This window comes from Eptesicus fuscus, chromosome 15 (genome assembly GCF_027574615.1).
Source record: "Eptesicus fuscus isolate TK198812 chromosome 15, DD_ASM_mEF_20220401, whole genome shotgun sequence".
In the NCBI taxonomy this organism is placed as follows: Eukaryota; Metazoa; Chordata; class Mammalia; order Chiroptera; family Vespertilionidae; genus Eptesicus; species Eptesicus fuscus.
The window spans coordinates 40,633,870-40,649,907 of record NC_072487.1 but is presented as its reverse complement, the minus strand read 5'-3'; the positions used below and the strand labels follow the sequence as shown (position 1 = coordinate 40,649,907).

The window sequence follows — 16,038 nt, the reverse complement described above, 5'->3', positions numbered from 1 at the left end:
AGGTTTCCTCCCTGCCAAGGTGAGGAAGTGTGAATGGAAGTCACCCTCACTCAGCACAGCCTTCCTGGGGTCTGGGAACTGGGGATGCTTTTGTTCACAAGGCAAAGTCTTCTGGCTCAATTTATTTCCTCCCATTTCTTTGAAGAAGGTAGGGGTAAAAACTTTCAAAACTTTTATGGGACTGGAACAGAAGAGTTCTTAGAAGAAAAGTTCGGAGAGAAGGTTTGGAGTCAGGAAGAGAAAGGCCACCCAGGAACTGCAAAGTCAAGAAAAGAGGTTTGGGAGAAGAGATACCCCAAGGCTGGGAGGGTATTGTTTTAAAAACCAAAATCCTGGTAACATTTTATCCTGCTGCTCTCCTCCGGTTCTCTTCTAAAATCTTGAGTACAAAAAAAATTTTTAAATCTCGAGTACATTTTATATTCCTCACTAATGCCCTAATCTAGCGCAAAGAGGGTATGGTTTTCGAAGAGCTCAAAAAAGAGTTGAGAACATCAGAGGATGAGTCACAATATAAAGAAAGGGACATGCAGCGTTTACAAAAAATGTCTGCCCCCATCTCCACTAAATGCATGCAGACAAATAATAAAAGACTGTTTCCTTGAAGGAATACCAGGTAGTAGCCTGCTGAGACAACAACATGTTTCAATTCTGCATTGGGCAGAAAAAGAAAAAAAGGAAAAGGAAGTTAGAGTTTTTAGAAGGCTGACGGCATGGATTCTCAAACTTTAGCATGCATCAGTGTCCCCAGGAGGGTGGATTAAAACACAGATTGCTGACCTCATACCCAGAGTTTCTGAATTAGTAGGTGGGACCCATCTAACTAGTTCCCAAGTGATGCTGACGTTGCTGGTCTTTGGACCACCCTTTGAAAACCACTGGTTCATAATGCTCTCATGGGACTTATCTCCTAGTCTAATGCTTGGTAAGGTCTGTTCTTTGAAATGTTAACAGGTTTTATGAAAGGAAAAAAAAAAAGAAGAGTGTTATGGTCAAATGAGTTGGAGAAATAGTGGATTAAATGAAATTTAAAAAGGTTTCTTTTGAGAAATTAAAATAACTTACTGTCTACACACAAAAAGCTTACTGTCTACAATTATCTGATGTTACTATTCCAGGAAATTCTTATCCAGAAAGATGAAATGGCAAGTAATTTTATTGTTTGTTCCAGGAACTTCCTGAAAGTCCATTAATTTGAACACCGGACTGTTCAATTTACCCTCACTAGAATAAATATACTTTCCCAGGAAAACAGATAATATCTAGAGATTGTTTGCTCTTAGAGGCTCACCTGGAAATTGTCACCTTGCTGTGTCCACCAATCCTGAACAAGTGTGTCAGAAACCTGCCCAATTTTGATCAAGCTCTGCATCAAAATAGCCACCTTAATCCAGACCCCCAAACCTCATAAGTATCTTGCCTTTGCCTTCACCCTTCTGAGAAACTACTAAGAGTCAGTGATGGTAGTGATCTCCCTTATCTCAACAAGCACAGAACTAAGCCCAGTTTTCTTCGTGAGTTATTCTGGTGTCATTTTGAGGCAGGTTTCAACCACCTAGCTTGAAAGTTCCTAAGAGAGTAAATCTTAAAAATTGTAACTATGTGAGGTGACAGATTAACTAACCTCATGTGGTGAACATTTTGCAATATATACATACTAGAGGCCCGATGCACGAAATTCGTGCAAGGGGCTCAGCCCTCGCAGCCTCGGCTTCATCAGGAAGGTTGTCCAGAAGGACGTCCGGAAGCTCATTCGGCTGTCCGGTCTAAGTAGCATATTACGCTTTTGTTATTATAGATATCAATCATCATGTTGTATAACTTATGCAATGTTATATGTCAATTGTATCTTAAGAAAATAGAAAAAAAAGATTGATAACAACAACAAAACCAACCTATTGCCTTGACTTCCTACACTAGATTAAGTCCCTCCTCTTATTCCCTGTCTTATTCACAGCTTAGCATAGTGCCTAGAAAATAGTAAACATCCAATGAATGTTATTTGAGCTCATGACTGTGGAAGAACTTGGTAAAATGCAAAGTAATATAAAAGTAATAATATAATTATCATCAACAAGAATTAGTTTAAGAATTAGTGTCTTAAACTGGTTCTTTAAATTTTGTTATCTAGGAGATTTACAATTTTTCACATGGCTTTAATACAGGGCTTTAATGAACATCTTGTATAATGTTGATTATTTCCATATGATTTATTCTCAGAAGTATTATAATTGGTGGGTCAAAGTATTCAATTTTTAAGATTTCCAATATTATTTTCAAATTGCCCTTTAAAAAGTAATACCAACTTATTTTTATTTTTTTAAATATATTTCTATTGATTTCAGAGAGGAAGGGAGAGGTAGAGAGAAATAAAAACATCAATGATGAGAGAGAATTGTTGATTGCCTGCCTCCTGCATGCTGCCCACTGGGGATTGAGCCCAAAACTTGGGCATGTGCCCTGACCAGAAATCAAACCTTGACCTCCTGGTTCCTAGGTCAACGTTCAACCATTGAGCCACACCAGCTGGGCAGTAATACCAATTTATACTACTGCCAACAGTATATGAACACTTTTAACAGCACTGAGTAATATAGTTGCTTACTTTCTCTTTACCATTTTGAGAGTTGTAATTGCTGCTTTAATTTGCATTAGTTGGGTAGGGCTGCCATAACAATGTACCATATATCCGGTAGTTTAAACAACAGGAATTTTTTTTCTCACAATTCTGGAGACTGAAAATCTGAGAACAAGGTCTCAGCACAGTTGGTTTCTTCTGAGGCCTCTTTCCTTATAGACAGCAGTGTTCTCCCTGTGTCTTCACTAGTATATGTCTGTGTTCAAATTTCATCAAGCAAGGATATCACAGTCTTATTGAATTAGGGTCTATCCAAATGAACTAATTTTAACTTAATTATATCTTTGAAGACCTCATCTTCAAATAGTCTCATTCTAAGGTATTGAGATTTAGGACTTAAATATATGAATTTGGAGGTGACACAATTCAACCCATAAGAGACAATCAATTGTTTTCATAAATTTATTATCCAAATGAATTTTTCTATTAAAATTTTTCATATTTATGTCCTTTGACCTTTTATTGTTTCTGGGCAGAAGTTTTGTATAGTCAAATGATACAATATTTTTCTTTATAGTTTCTGTACTGAGAATTCCAAAAGTTTCATAAATATCTATATACCTAATACACGCTAAGAAACGTTTACTTAGAATATTAGTTTTACAAGGTTGTTGTTTTTTTAACTTATAAACACTCAAAATTTTGATATTTAAATATGTTATCTAGATGGGATTCATTTTGTGTTTGTTATAAAGTATGGAATTAATTTTATTTTTTTCTAAATATTTAGCCAGTTGCCTAAACTTAGTAGCCCATCTTTTGGGTAAATATTAAGTATATTAAAAATAAAATAGAACTAAACTGATTGACCCTTGTTAGCCTTTTGAATTTTCATGGTGGCTCAATATATGTTTTTCACTAAAAGTCTTGGAAAAAGTACATTTGACTGTTGATTTTACTTGTAGGTTGGCTGATTTCATTTTTACTGTTTTCTGAGGTGGGGTAAATGAATCATGGTTTTCTTAATAGCAATATGTAACTTTTGGCCTTTCGTTTTGATTAGGGTACAAAAGAGATCTAGTTACCGAGCACCCGGTTCTATATTATTCAGAGTACTCTGGAACACACAGATGCTTCACCTTACAGGTTCTATTTAGCTTTTGACAAAAGGAAGGACTTTTTAAGTATTGAAGTACTGGATACTTTTTATAACATTAAACACGATAGTAAAGGCTGATTTTTTTTTTTTTTTTCTATTGACGAGGCTGCTTATTCATTTCACCAGGTTGGGAAAGCACCTCTTCAGTACCCCTCCCTTCCATCCTTCTCTCTCACAGATGGCTCCTTAGAAGCCATTACAGTTCAGGAAAAGATGCACACATTCCACTGCTATCACCTTTGACTGAAAGGTAAACCATCACCTAGTGCGGAACGCAAGGTAGAAAGGAAAATGTCTACCCCTAGTTCTGATAAGGTCAATTTCACTGCGAACCCACTCTGTCAGAAAGCAAACCTTTGATCAAAAATTGTTCCAGAAACAAAGTATTCTATCTCAGTGAGCACTTTGCCGTTCTACATTGGAAAGTTTAACGATAGCATCACATTGACTCACTTTTATGGTTTTCAGGCTAATGGTATTCTTTGAAGAGTTCTTGAGTCCTCATCTCATTGAGGCATGAAAAGTATCATTGACATTATCTGTCCCTTTCTAGTTGCAGATCTGCAAGGAACATGTTATTTTAGGGGACAACTCTCATAATTCTTTTATTCATTAAGATCTCTTTGAAACTGGTAAGTATGATGACCTCGAAAGAGGAAAATGGTGGCTAGAGGCAAGGCAGTGGTGTTGATGAGGGTGGTGTTAGTGAGAACTTACTCTTTACTCAATATCATTTGTACCTTGCCCTACCCGGTTTGGCTCAGTGGCTAGAGCGTCGGACTTCGGACTGAAGGGTCCCAGGTTCGATTCCGGTCAAGGGCACAGGTCTGAGTTGTGGGCTTGATCCCCAGTGGGGTCCTGCAGGAGGCAGCCAATCAATGACTCTCTCTCATCATTGATGTTTCTATATCTCTCCCCCTCTTCCTTCCTCTCTGAAGTCAATAAAAAAAAATATATCATTTGTACCTTTTCAATTGTGTACCTTGTGCATGTATCATATATTCAAACTAAGTAGCTCTTTAAATGTTATTTTTAAACAGTAACTTTTATGTTAGGGCTTCAATTACATGTGGAATAAATGCAAGTCAGAGTATAACAGTATAATCTGTACCACTGCTCCAGATAGAAACCTTTGATAGTCATTTTAAACAACTTATTTTCTCATTAATTTATTCAACAAATGTTTATTTAGGTAACAACTCTGTGCCAGGCACCAGCCAATAATCATTAAATTAGATGGTGAACATCAGGATGGGACTATAAAGGATTATGCACAGAGAATCCAAAGAGGAAAAAGAGATTATTGAGGTTATACGGATCATGCAGCAATCATAAAACAAACATAAAGGTGTGTGAGATTTGCCACAATCCTCCTGAAATGCAACGAGTTACTGGAAAAGTACACTAAAGTGGGTCAAAAATATGAGGCCATATTTTGTTGAATATCTGTCACACTTCTTTATCTGCTGCAGAGGTGGAATTTTTTAACCATATGCTTTTTTTGCTGAATTTGTAAGTTATAACCTTTGCTTTATAGTTTCAAGAGGGATCCAAGGGAGGATTCACTTTATTTTACAAATAGTGATTAAGGCAACTAATTTTATAAACTTCATAAGTAACTTTATAAGTGATTCCAAATAAAATCATTGTTTACCTCATTGTTCAGATTTAAGGCAGCAGATAAAGGACAAATTTCATGACCATAGTTCCTCATACTTTCTTTTTTTTTTCCCCTCATGCTTTCTTAATTGCTAAATGCTAAAGAAGCAGTCTCATTCTCTTCAAAACTTAAAAAAAGAAAAGTTCTGCATTCCAGTACAAACAAACAGAATGCTCTACAAGACTTGTTTTACTTTAATATAAAGTCATTGCTACCTAATTGCCAGAATAAAGAAGGTCAAGCGTGGCAATGGAATTGAAAACACTAAATAACAATGATTTGAGGGCAAAACATTAGGAAATCTCAATGGAAAGACAAACAGAAAATCTCAGGGTTGTTTTTCCTTTCTTCTTTTTTGAGGAAGGTGGAGAGAAATACTTTTGTAAAGCATAAGTATTATTTTATTTTAGTATCTGTTTACCTTACTCAATAACCGTTACAGTTTATCTTCTACTATTTGTTTTTAAAACCAAGACAAATTTCCATTTCATTAAAACTGTTCAATCTTCTAAGCAAAGCCTAAAGGCCATGAATGAAATTTGACCACATTCTTTTCACATTTTTAATAAAACTTCAAAAATTCAGAACGGTTAAATCAAGTTTCTTAGGAAAATTTTACACAAAAGGGTCTTTTGAAAGTATGATATAACTTTTTTTTTTAAAGATAACAAATTTTATAGGGATCTCTTATGCATCCCACTAATACAAGGAAACGAATTTACTTTTATGTTTTAGAGTTTATATTTTGGTACTGATGAGTGAGATTACATTAACTAAAGAATCAGAACAGCATGATGAACTATAGGAACAAAACAAGATAAAAAGGATCAAGTTTTCAATTAAGCAAATAATATTAATGATATGAAAATATTAACAACATTTTTTAAGCCAGAGCTTTTCTAAATATAAACTGGAAAAACATTAGAACTGGGAAAATAATTTGCAAAACTTATTAGTGTTGCTAAATATAGTAAGTATTCCAATTTCATTCAAGAAGAAGCTTAGTTTACTTCTGTCAAATAACAGAAATACTATAATTCAGTAACAAGTTTGAAGTCCTGCATTGAAGGGGAAATAATGCATGGACAGGGTGGGGGTGGGGGGTTAATAAAATGCCTCACAATCAATGGAACACTCTTCCCAGTGGATTCTGGGCAAGAGCGAATTTTGTCTCTTAGACAAATAAAAGTTGAGGAAATTTGTCAACAGATCTGCCTTGTAAAAAATGTTAAAAGAAATTCTTTAAAGAGAAGGAAAATGAAACAGGTTAGAAACTTGGATATGCATAAAGAAAGGAAAAGGCATTAGAGAAAGAATAAGTAAAGTAAATAAAAACCATTATTTTTAATACTTAATTGATCACACAGGTAATAGTTTGTTTCAAGTAATGATAGCAATAATGCAATATGTGTGTGTGTGTGTGTGTGTGTGTGTGTGTGTGTGTGTATAGTGTGTGCCAAAAAATATATATATACACACTTTGAATAATTATAAAGGCAGTGTTTATTAAAATACATTCCATTTTCAAAATTGAGCTATCAGCTGTTAAAGTGTGCATACATTTTTGGGACACCTGTGTGTGTGTGTGTGGGGGGGTGGTATATACATATATATATATGTATGTATATATATATATATATATATATATAGTAGCCCAACATGCGATATCGCACACAGTAGGCTGCCCACCACTTCTGTGGGAGCCAGCGGGAACCACAGCGCGCTGCCGGGAGCTGTGCTGCTTCCGTGGGAGGCGGGCCCGCTGTCTCCTCTCTGGGCCTGCACTCAGCCGTGGAGGCTGCAGGCCGGCCACCCTGTCCCCCAGAGGCCCTCCGTGGGGCATCGCCGCGGCGACAAAGCAAGCGTCCCACCCCAGCCACTCCGCGCCTGCTGCCCAGAGGCCCTCTGTCACTGCAGCGACGAAGCAAGCATTCCGCCAGGCCGCTCATGCTGCCTGCTCTCAGTGGCAGCCCCCCCAGGACTGGGGGACTCCGGTGAGGCTGAGGGGACTGGGCGCTGCCATCTTGTGGCTATGGGTGTCGCATGTTTGTGACGGAGTGGTGGTTAATTTGCATATTGCCCTTTTATTAGATAAGATATATATATACACATATATATATACACACATATACATATATATCTATATATCTATATATATCTATATCTATATCTATATCTATATATCTATATCTATATATATAGATATAGATATATAAAATGTATAAGTAAATAAGTTACAGCAGCTAGGATACACAAGACAGAAGGGAAGAATCAGGAATATTGTGTTAATACAGTGATGGCGAACCTATGACACGCGTGTCAGCACTGACACACGTAGCCATTTCTGATGACATGCAGCCGCTGAGGCGGCCGCATGCCAAGGATGAGACATTTGCTGCTCCTGAGGATGAAACATTTGCGAAATAATGTTTTTTCCTCAAAGTGACACACTACCTGAGTTATGCTCAGTTTTTTGGCAAAGTTTGACACACCAAGCTCAAAAGGTTGCCCATCACTATGTTAATATAAAGTACTTGTACTACCTGTGAAGAAGTATAGTGTTATTTGAAAGTGGACCTGAATTAATTATTAATGAATATTACAGACTCTAGTGCAATGACTAAAAATTTTTTAAACTATGGAGTATAGATATGTTAAAGAAAAGGAAAATGGAATGTAAAATGCTCAACTGAAACCAAAAATAGTAGAAAAAATGGAAGACACATATAGGGGGTGTGCAGGAGGCAGCTGATCAATGATTTTCTCTCTCATCATTGATGTTTCTATCTCTCTCTCCTCTCCCTTCCTCTCTGAAATCAATAAAAATATATTTTAAAAATAATAATAATTATACACAATGATTAAGTGGGTTTTATTCCAGGAGTGTAAAGCTGATTCAATATTTGAAATCAGTTTATGTAATCTATCACATCAACAGACTACATAATAAATGCAGAAAAAAATTTGACAAAATTAAATACCCAGGCATGATAAAAATGGAGAGCTTCCTCAACTGGATGAGGAATATCTACAAAAAACCTACAGCTAACATCATACTAAATAGTGAGAAAATAGAAGTTTTCCCACTATAAACCAGCTAGCTACAACAGTAACAGTAACATTGATATTTTTGTCATGGTTTTTACATGAAGTTGGGAGAACCTAGGACAGGAGGCTCTCACTGAAGATAGAGAATAACCACCTTTATGATGAGTAAATCCTGCCTTAAAGGTGTCAATGTAAGGTATGTCCAAACCTGTAGAGAATTTTTATGAGTTTATTTGAGCTAAACTGACAATTGCCAGAAAGCAAAATCTCAAGGAATTGAGAAAAATGGCAGTTTTACAGTTAATTTTATACATTAGAATCAAAGGAGGAGACATCAAAGGTAGTGGGGGTCATACAAAATTCATCAGTGGTAGATTAAGGAGATGGGAGAAAGCCCAGTGAGGAAATCTCTGAGATTGGTTCAGGAGTGAAACGGAGAAACACATACTTCTTCTGCGTTGGTGGGTATAAGACAGCTAGCAATGACCACTTACAGCACACAGAGGTGGAATTCAGGGAGTAAGACAGCAATGAGGGGTTCTGTGGTCTCGTGCTCTGGTTTGGTGGGTGTGCCAAGCCAGAGGGGTCTGGAAAAGATTACTCTGACATTTCAAAAGAATGTTATCTTAGATGCAAAGAGACAATAAACAAGCTCGCTTAAGGTAAAGACTGACCTTTGTCAAGGAACCTACAAGCCTAGGACATGATTACCTGCCATGACCCCCTTTTAATTAGAAATGTTTATGTACAGACCGTCCTGTGTGGTTACTTTCAGTCTCTGAGTTTGTACGGTCCACCATTCAGGCCTCTCCTGAGCCAGTCAGGTTTAGTACGTGGTCCCTTTTTCATCCTCAAAAGGAATTTTTATTTCAGAAAAGGTATTTCACTTATTTGCACCAAATATAGAATTAAAACTTTTTTTGTTTTAATGGGAAAGAAGTCTGCTGTTTTCTATTGTATAATTATGGCTTCTCTTCTTCTCCACCTTATCTTTCTTTTTTTTTTAATATATTTATATTGCTTTCAGAGAGGAAGGGAGAGGAAGAGAGAAACATCAATGATGAGAGGGAATCATTGATTGGCTGCCTCCTGCATGTTGGACTGAGCCCGCAACCCAGGCATGTGCCCTTGACCGGAATTTAACCTGAAACACTTCGGTCCGCAGGCCGATGCTCTATCCACTGAGCCAAACTGGCTAGGGCATCCAGCTTATCTTTCTTAATGAAACATATATTCAAGGAATGCTCCCCGCACCAAAAAAAAAATCTTAACTTTTCAAATTAGAGCAATCTACTATCAAATACTTTTGTGATTGAGAAAAGAGGTAGTGAACAATGGTTATGCCTCACCAGTGTAACAAGTCTTAGTGCATGAAGCAGTGAGTAAGACAAACCCTTCTGCTGAGTATAGAATTATCCTCAGCCTAGCACAGTGCCTGAAGTGAACATAATTCCTTAACTGATTTTCCTTTTGCCTTTCTGATTTCAAGTATCAGTGAAGTAAAAATAAAGTGTTACTGTGCCACCTTGTGGATGTACGAAGAATGAACTGATGTAGGGGTTTTGTGGTGAGAATTTAATCTTTGTTTTTTATGTTTTTTTCCAATTATACAAGCAATAATTGTTAAGTGCAAAATATACTGGAAAACATAAAGAATAGTGGAAACTCAAATATTACTGAATTATATGAAAAAAAAATTGTAATCATCCCAATCTTGATTTGGAGAGTACCCTATTGAAGTAGTATAATGAATTAACAAATGAATTTTCCTTAAAAATCTTATTTTTCAGGTAATCTGTTGGCCCCCAGGCCTGGCCTAACATTAAATCTTATCTTTCAGAAATATTATTAATGTTCTATTTGGATAAAATGTAACAAAATTTTATTTACATTTCATACAGATATAAAAATTTTTATTGTACTATCAACAACTCTCCATTTCTGTGTGTGGAGTGTATTAATTGAACACTCAACTAAACAAACATTTCCCTATAGGATATTTTGAGATAGTTTGATATAAAAGAGTAGGAGATCAGTTAATTCTTCCAGAAAGGGTGATCATAGGCTCACTGTCAAAGACAATTCAGGGCTAGACAGCTCCCCAATATTTTATAGAATATCATTTGGGTCCGGGGGATTAGCAAGTCTCAGACTCTAGGTCTCAGTTTCCTTTTCTGTGAAATGAAAGTGTTAGACTAGAGTAGTAATTTTCCCAGTGTGTGCTTGAAGGAGTGCCAAAAAATTGGATTCAAATTTCGTTGTAAAGGTATTTTATGAATTTATTTTATACATTATACTACCAAAATGTATATTTCCTGAATTTAGTATGTTAAAAAATTATATACAGTGATATGAACCAAAATTGGATGTATTAGAGACTGTCTACATGTTAAAGAGAAAATCACAGGCCCAAAATGGCATTATTGATGCTAAAAGCCTATGATACCAAACCTAGATTTAATATTTGATCCCACTGTAATGTGACCTTAATCAGTCTGGAATTTTCTGGTTGAGCACCAATAGGCAAATGTGTCACTATGGGTCCTCTCCATTCCACTGATAGAAAGAAGAGACAATGTACATGATAAAAACCCTTCCCACTCTCTTCTCTGAAAAGATGATACCCAGGAAAGATGGCTGGGCCTCAAAATAATCCTTTCTTTTCTTTTACTAATAGCTCCCTTGTCCGACCGACCTTGCTTCCTATGAAAACCTTCCATCTGTACAATCCAATCAGCTAGACTAATTTGTAAGTGATTCATGATTCACTTAATAAAAGCATTAGATCTCCTTTTTTAAATTTTTTAAAAAATAAATCTTCATTGTTCAGATTATTACAGATGTTCCTCTTTTCCCCCCCATAACTCCCCTCCACCCGATTCCTCCCCCAACCCGATGCTCTTACCCCCCGCCCCCACTGTCCTCATCCATAGGTGTAAGATTTTTGTCCAATCTCTTCCCACACCCCTCATACTCCCTTCCCCCCACGAATTGTCAGTCTACTCCCTTTCTATGCCCCTGATTCTATTATATTCACCAGTTTATTCTGTTCATCAGATTTTTTATTCACTTGATTTTTAGACTCACTTGTTGATAGATATGTATTTGTTGTCACTTTGTTGTTCATAATTTTTATCTTTACCTTTTTCTTCTTCTTCCTCTTCTTAAAGAATACCCTTTAGCATTTCATATAATCCTGGTTTGGTGGTGATGAACTCCTTTAGCTTTTTCTTGTCTGTGAAGCCCTTCATCTGACCTTCAATTTGAAATGATAGCTTTGCTGGGTAGAGTAATCTTGGTTGTAGGTTCTTGCTATTCATCACTTTGAATATTTCTTGCCACTCCCTTCTGACCTGCATAGTTTCTGTTGAGAAATCAGCTGACAGTCATATGGGTACTCCCTTGTAGGTAACTAACTATTTTTCTCTTGCTGCTTTCAAGATTTTCTCTTTGTCTTTTGCCCTTGGCATTTTAATTATGATGTGTCTTGGTGTGGTCCTCTTTTTGGGGTTCTCTGCACTTCCTGGACTTGTAAGTCTATTTCTTTCACCAGGTAGGGAAAGTTTTCTGTCATTATTTCTTCTAATAGGTTTTCAATATTTTGCTCTCTCTCTTCTTCTGGCACCCCCATAATTCGGATGTTGGTATGCTTGAAGTTGTCCCAGAGGCTCCTTAAACTATCTTCATATTTTGGGATTTTTTTTCTTTTTTTTTTCTGGTTGGGTGTTTTTTGCTTCCTCATATTTCAAATCTTTGGTTTGATTCTTGGGGTCCTCTAGTCTACTGTTGAATTTCTGTATATTATTCTTTATTTCAGACAGTGTATGCTTAATTTCTGACTGGTCCTTTTCCTTTTTTTTTTTTTGCATTCTCATTAAGATCCTTGAAGTTCTCACTAAGTTCATCGGAGGTTTCTAGAAGATTCTTGAGTAATCTTATAACTGTGGTTTTGAACTTTATATCCAGTAGTTTGCTTTCCTCCATTTCTTTCATTTGTGACATGTTTCTTTGTCTCCACATTTTGGCTGCTTCCCTGTGTTGATGGAATGGCTTTGTGTGGTAGGTGACCTATAGGGCCCAGTGGCTCAGCCTCCCCAATCACCTGAGGTGGACACTCTTGGTGCACCCCTTTGTGGGCTGTGTGCACAGTCTTGTTGTAGTTAAGCCTTGATTGCTGTTGGTACACTGGGAGGAATTGACCTCCAGGTCAATTGGCTGTGAGGACCCGCTGTGTCTATAATGGAAGAACTACTGTGCTGGAGACACCCTTATGGGGCAGGACTTGCTTCATTGGGGCTTTGGAGCTCACTGAGTCTGCCTCTTGAGTGTGTCACTTATGAATGTGAGGAGTTGAAATCTGGTGTCGTCTCACACTGACCACTAGGTATACTGGCTCCTGGATCTCCAAGGAGGTGCAAGTCAGCTACTGCCTGAGGCCACCTGCAGGAGCTACAGCGAGATCTGCAGATTTCTCCTCTATGTTTGGGGTTTGGAAGTTTTGGAGCTGTCTGTCCCAGCTGCAGTTTGTTAGGTTAAGCTGCGAAAGGGCAGGCCATTCATATTCAAAAGCCACTGTGCACAGTTTGGGTGGGTTTGTAAATTGGATGTGGCAGGGTCTCAGGGAATCACTGGGACATAGTAAACAGTGATGGCTGCCAGTCAGTGGTCTCTGTGTATCCGCGTTTCCGCGCCCCATGCCCCAGCGCAATAAACAATGATTCCTGTGCGCACCTCTGCAAGAAAGCCACCCTCACTTTCCGACCTGATGTCAGACAGTCCAGAGTCTCGTTGGAAACTGGAGTTCAGAGCAGTAGGGAGCTTGTATCTCCTTCCCAATTGAAAAAAACAGTGCACCCAGTAGCCAGCCCAATTCACGCGCCTCCGTACCTCTGCTTTTCCCGCCTCTGCACATCCTATCCGGTCTCAATGCGCTTTTTTACTTTCCTTTTAGTTGAACTTCTACTCAGCCAACTTTCCCGTGGTTCTGGGTGATAGTTGTTTTGTCTTTTAGTTGGAATTTTGGTGTGGTTGTGAGAGGCAGCACGTACAGGTGTTTACCTTATGCCACCATCTTGGTTTTTTCAAAGCATTAATTCTTCAATTTTACTTCATTGAATTTTGTTTTTAAACAATGTTAAAGTGGTTCTGGCTGGTTTGGCTCAGTGGATAGAGCAGCAGACTGAAGGGTTCCAGGTTCGATTCTGGTCAAGGGCACATACCTGGGTTGCAGGCTCAATCTCCAGTGTGGGGGCGGGAAGGGGGAGGGGAGGTGGGTGCAGGAGCAGCCGAGTAAATTTAACTATACAAAGTTAAATTTTCCAAGTTTGAACTAAAAGTACATTTGTGGTGACAAAATATAATTTTTGTTTCTTTTTTTATATTAGGTTTCATGGGAGATTTTATGTTTGTTTTCAAGGGTGAAATTCTGAAGACATTATACCTCAGCCAGGTCATTTGTATAATAGTCTGGTTATAATAAATTTTCTATTACCAATCAACAGGTACTCATAATAATAATAGCTAATACTGAGGAATCACTATGCACAAGATGCTGATTGACAGAAGCTCCCCCCCCCCCCCATTATCTGAGGTTTCACTTCCCATAGTCAACCACAATCCAAAAATATTAAATGGAAAATTCCAGAAGTGGACTGTTGTCCATTGAAAACAGGCTCTTCCATGGGATCATGAGAAAAGCATTTCAAGGATTTCATGCATGGAAGATTGTGATGTGTCTGTGGCAAGATGATTCATTTGTGATGGCTGACCCTGAGCTTCCAATGTCCCATCTCCCTCCGTCCTGCCATGGAAAATGTTCAATCTTGTCTTCAGCAGGGCCAGAGTTTCTGGTTCTTATTAAAGCTTAGTCTTTTCAGAGCCTACTGGGTCTCCAGCTCCTGGGCAGGATAGAACATGGACAAATGAGTGAGTGCGGGTCACTGAGGGAGAAAGAGCGTCTTAGTTCACCCAGGATTATGTATTCTCAGGCTTGGGAGGAACAAGAAGCTTTTCCAAAATAACCAATCAGCTTCCCAAACTTTCTCGGGCTTGCACAGCTCCATCCCAGCAGCCAATGATCTTTTTCTCAGGGTAGAGGCCTCTATGGTCATCACCTCCCCCTGTGCCATTCTGACTTCATTGCCCACGTGCTTACCTCCCCTTTCCTCTACTCCTCCCAATGAGCTGTGGGGAACAGACTGGTGGTTCCCTGTGGGGTGTGAAGTTGTAGCTTCCTGGTGAAGCAAACAGGCTGTGTCCAATATTCCTTTCCCTCATTAATATCTAGCTAATAGACGGGAGACCCTCAGTTCTTATCTTCTTGAGGGAAAGATTTTAATCAATAGACAAAGGTAGAAAAGCAAGCGAGAATGTATTGACCATAGCAAAAATATCATGGGGTCCCTTAGAGGTTAGGGCAGTGGTCGGCAAACTCATTAGTCAACAGAGTCAAATATCAACAGTACAACGATTGAAATTTCTTTTGAGAGCTGAAAACCGACTTCTGCGCAAAGGCCACGAAGTTTCAATCGCACTGTATGTACGCGCCCGCGCCCGCGCCCGCACGTAGTATTTTGTGGAAGAGCCACATTCAAGGGGCCAAAGAGCCCCATGTGGCTCACGAGCCGCAGTTTGCCGACCACTGGGTTAGGGGATGTTCCTTTGGGGGAAGGAAAAGGGAAGGGAATGGCACAGGCATGCATCCTGGGACTGAGCTGCTGCTGCCCTTTGCTCCCCCGGTTACAAGTCTCACAGGGTTCCTTAGAGGTTAGGGTACACGTGGGGGAAGGGAATGGCAAGGGCGTGTTCCCTTTTAGGGGCAGATCAATAGAATATTCATCAGCTTTATGCTGATGTACCAAAATGAGATTTATTCTCTTAATTTGTCTGTCCTTGGGTGTGGTTGGCAAATGGCACTTAATTGGATTTCTGTTATCTGTCTCCCTGAGTAGGGTGGTTTAAACTATTTACCTTCTGGTTAGGGAGGAGAGGTACAAATCATTTACTCTTAAGTGTCCTTGGTTTAGGGAAGATAGGATTTATAGGTGGTTGCAAACTGCTATTTACCTTAATTGTCTTAGCTTCCCTATCTCACTTGTCCTGGAATTTTCCTAGCTTCTTACTATTCTATAGCGATGAATTTTATTTACTTTTATTTTTTAAAGTTTTAAAATATCATTTTGTATTGGTTCCATGTGTACAGCATAGTGGTTAGACAATCATATACTTAACAACTAATAAGTTTTTAAACTGCCTGCCATTCTAAGTGATAGATCCTCCCTTCCCCCAACGGATGGACGGAGCATGACGTAAACTCTACCTGCAGCCGGACATTCCTGAACACCTTATATGGACTGTACATTGAACCACCAATCAGCACCTGCCATATAAGTCCCCAATTCCTAAATCCCTAGGCCCCTAACCATGTACCTTACATGAAACCACCAATCAGCGTGGACTGAGTGCCCTAAGCCCCGTCCCCTTTTCCTCCCCTTAAAAGGCACTCTCACCCCGGCAAGCTCTCTCTTAATCGGCAAGCTCTCTCTTAATCTCTCACCTGGCAAGCTCTCTCTTAATCTCTCTCTCTCTCTCTCT

General features: G+C 38.6%; 1 long non-coding RNA gene across 1 annotated transcript; it reads left to right on the top strand.

Moving 5' to 3' along the window:
- The first annotated feature begins 7,323 nt into the window (after window positions 1–7,323).
- LOC129151619 (uncharacterized) lies at window positions 7,324–11,196 on the top strand. Its single transcript, XR_008558256.1, has 3 exons — window positions 7,324–7,391; window positions 9,935–10,012; window positions 11,123–11,196. It is a non-coding gene; the product is annotated as an uncharacterized LOC129151619 (long non-coding RNA).
- The last annotated feature ends 4,842 nt before the right edge of the window (window positions 11,197–16,038 follow it).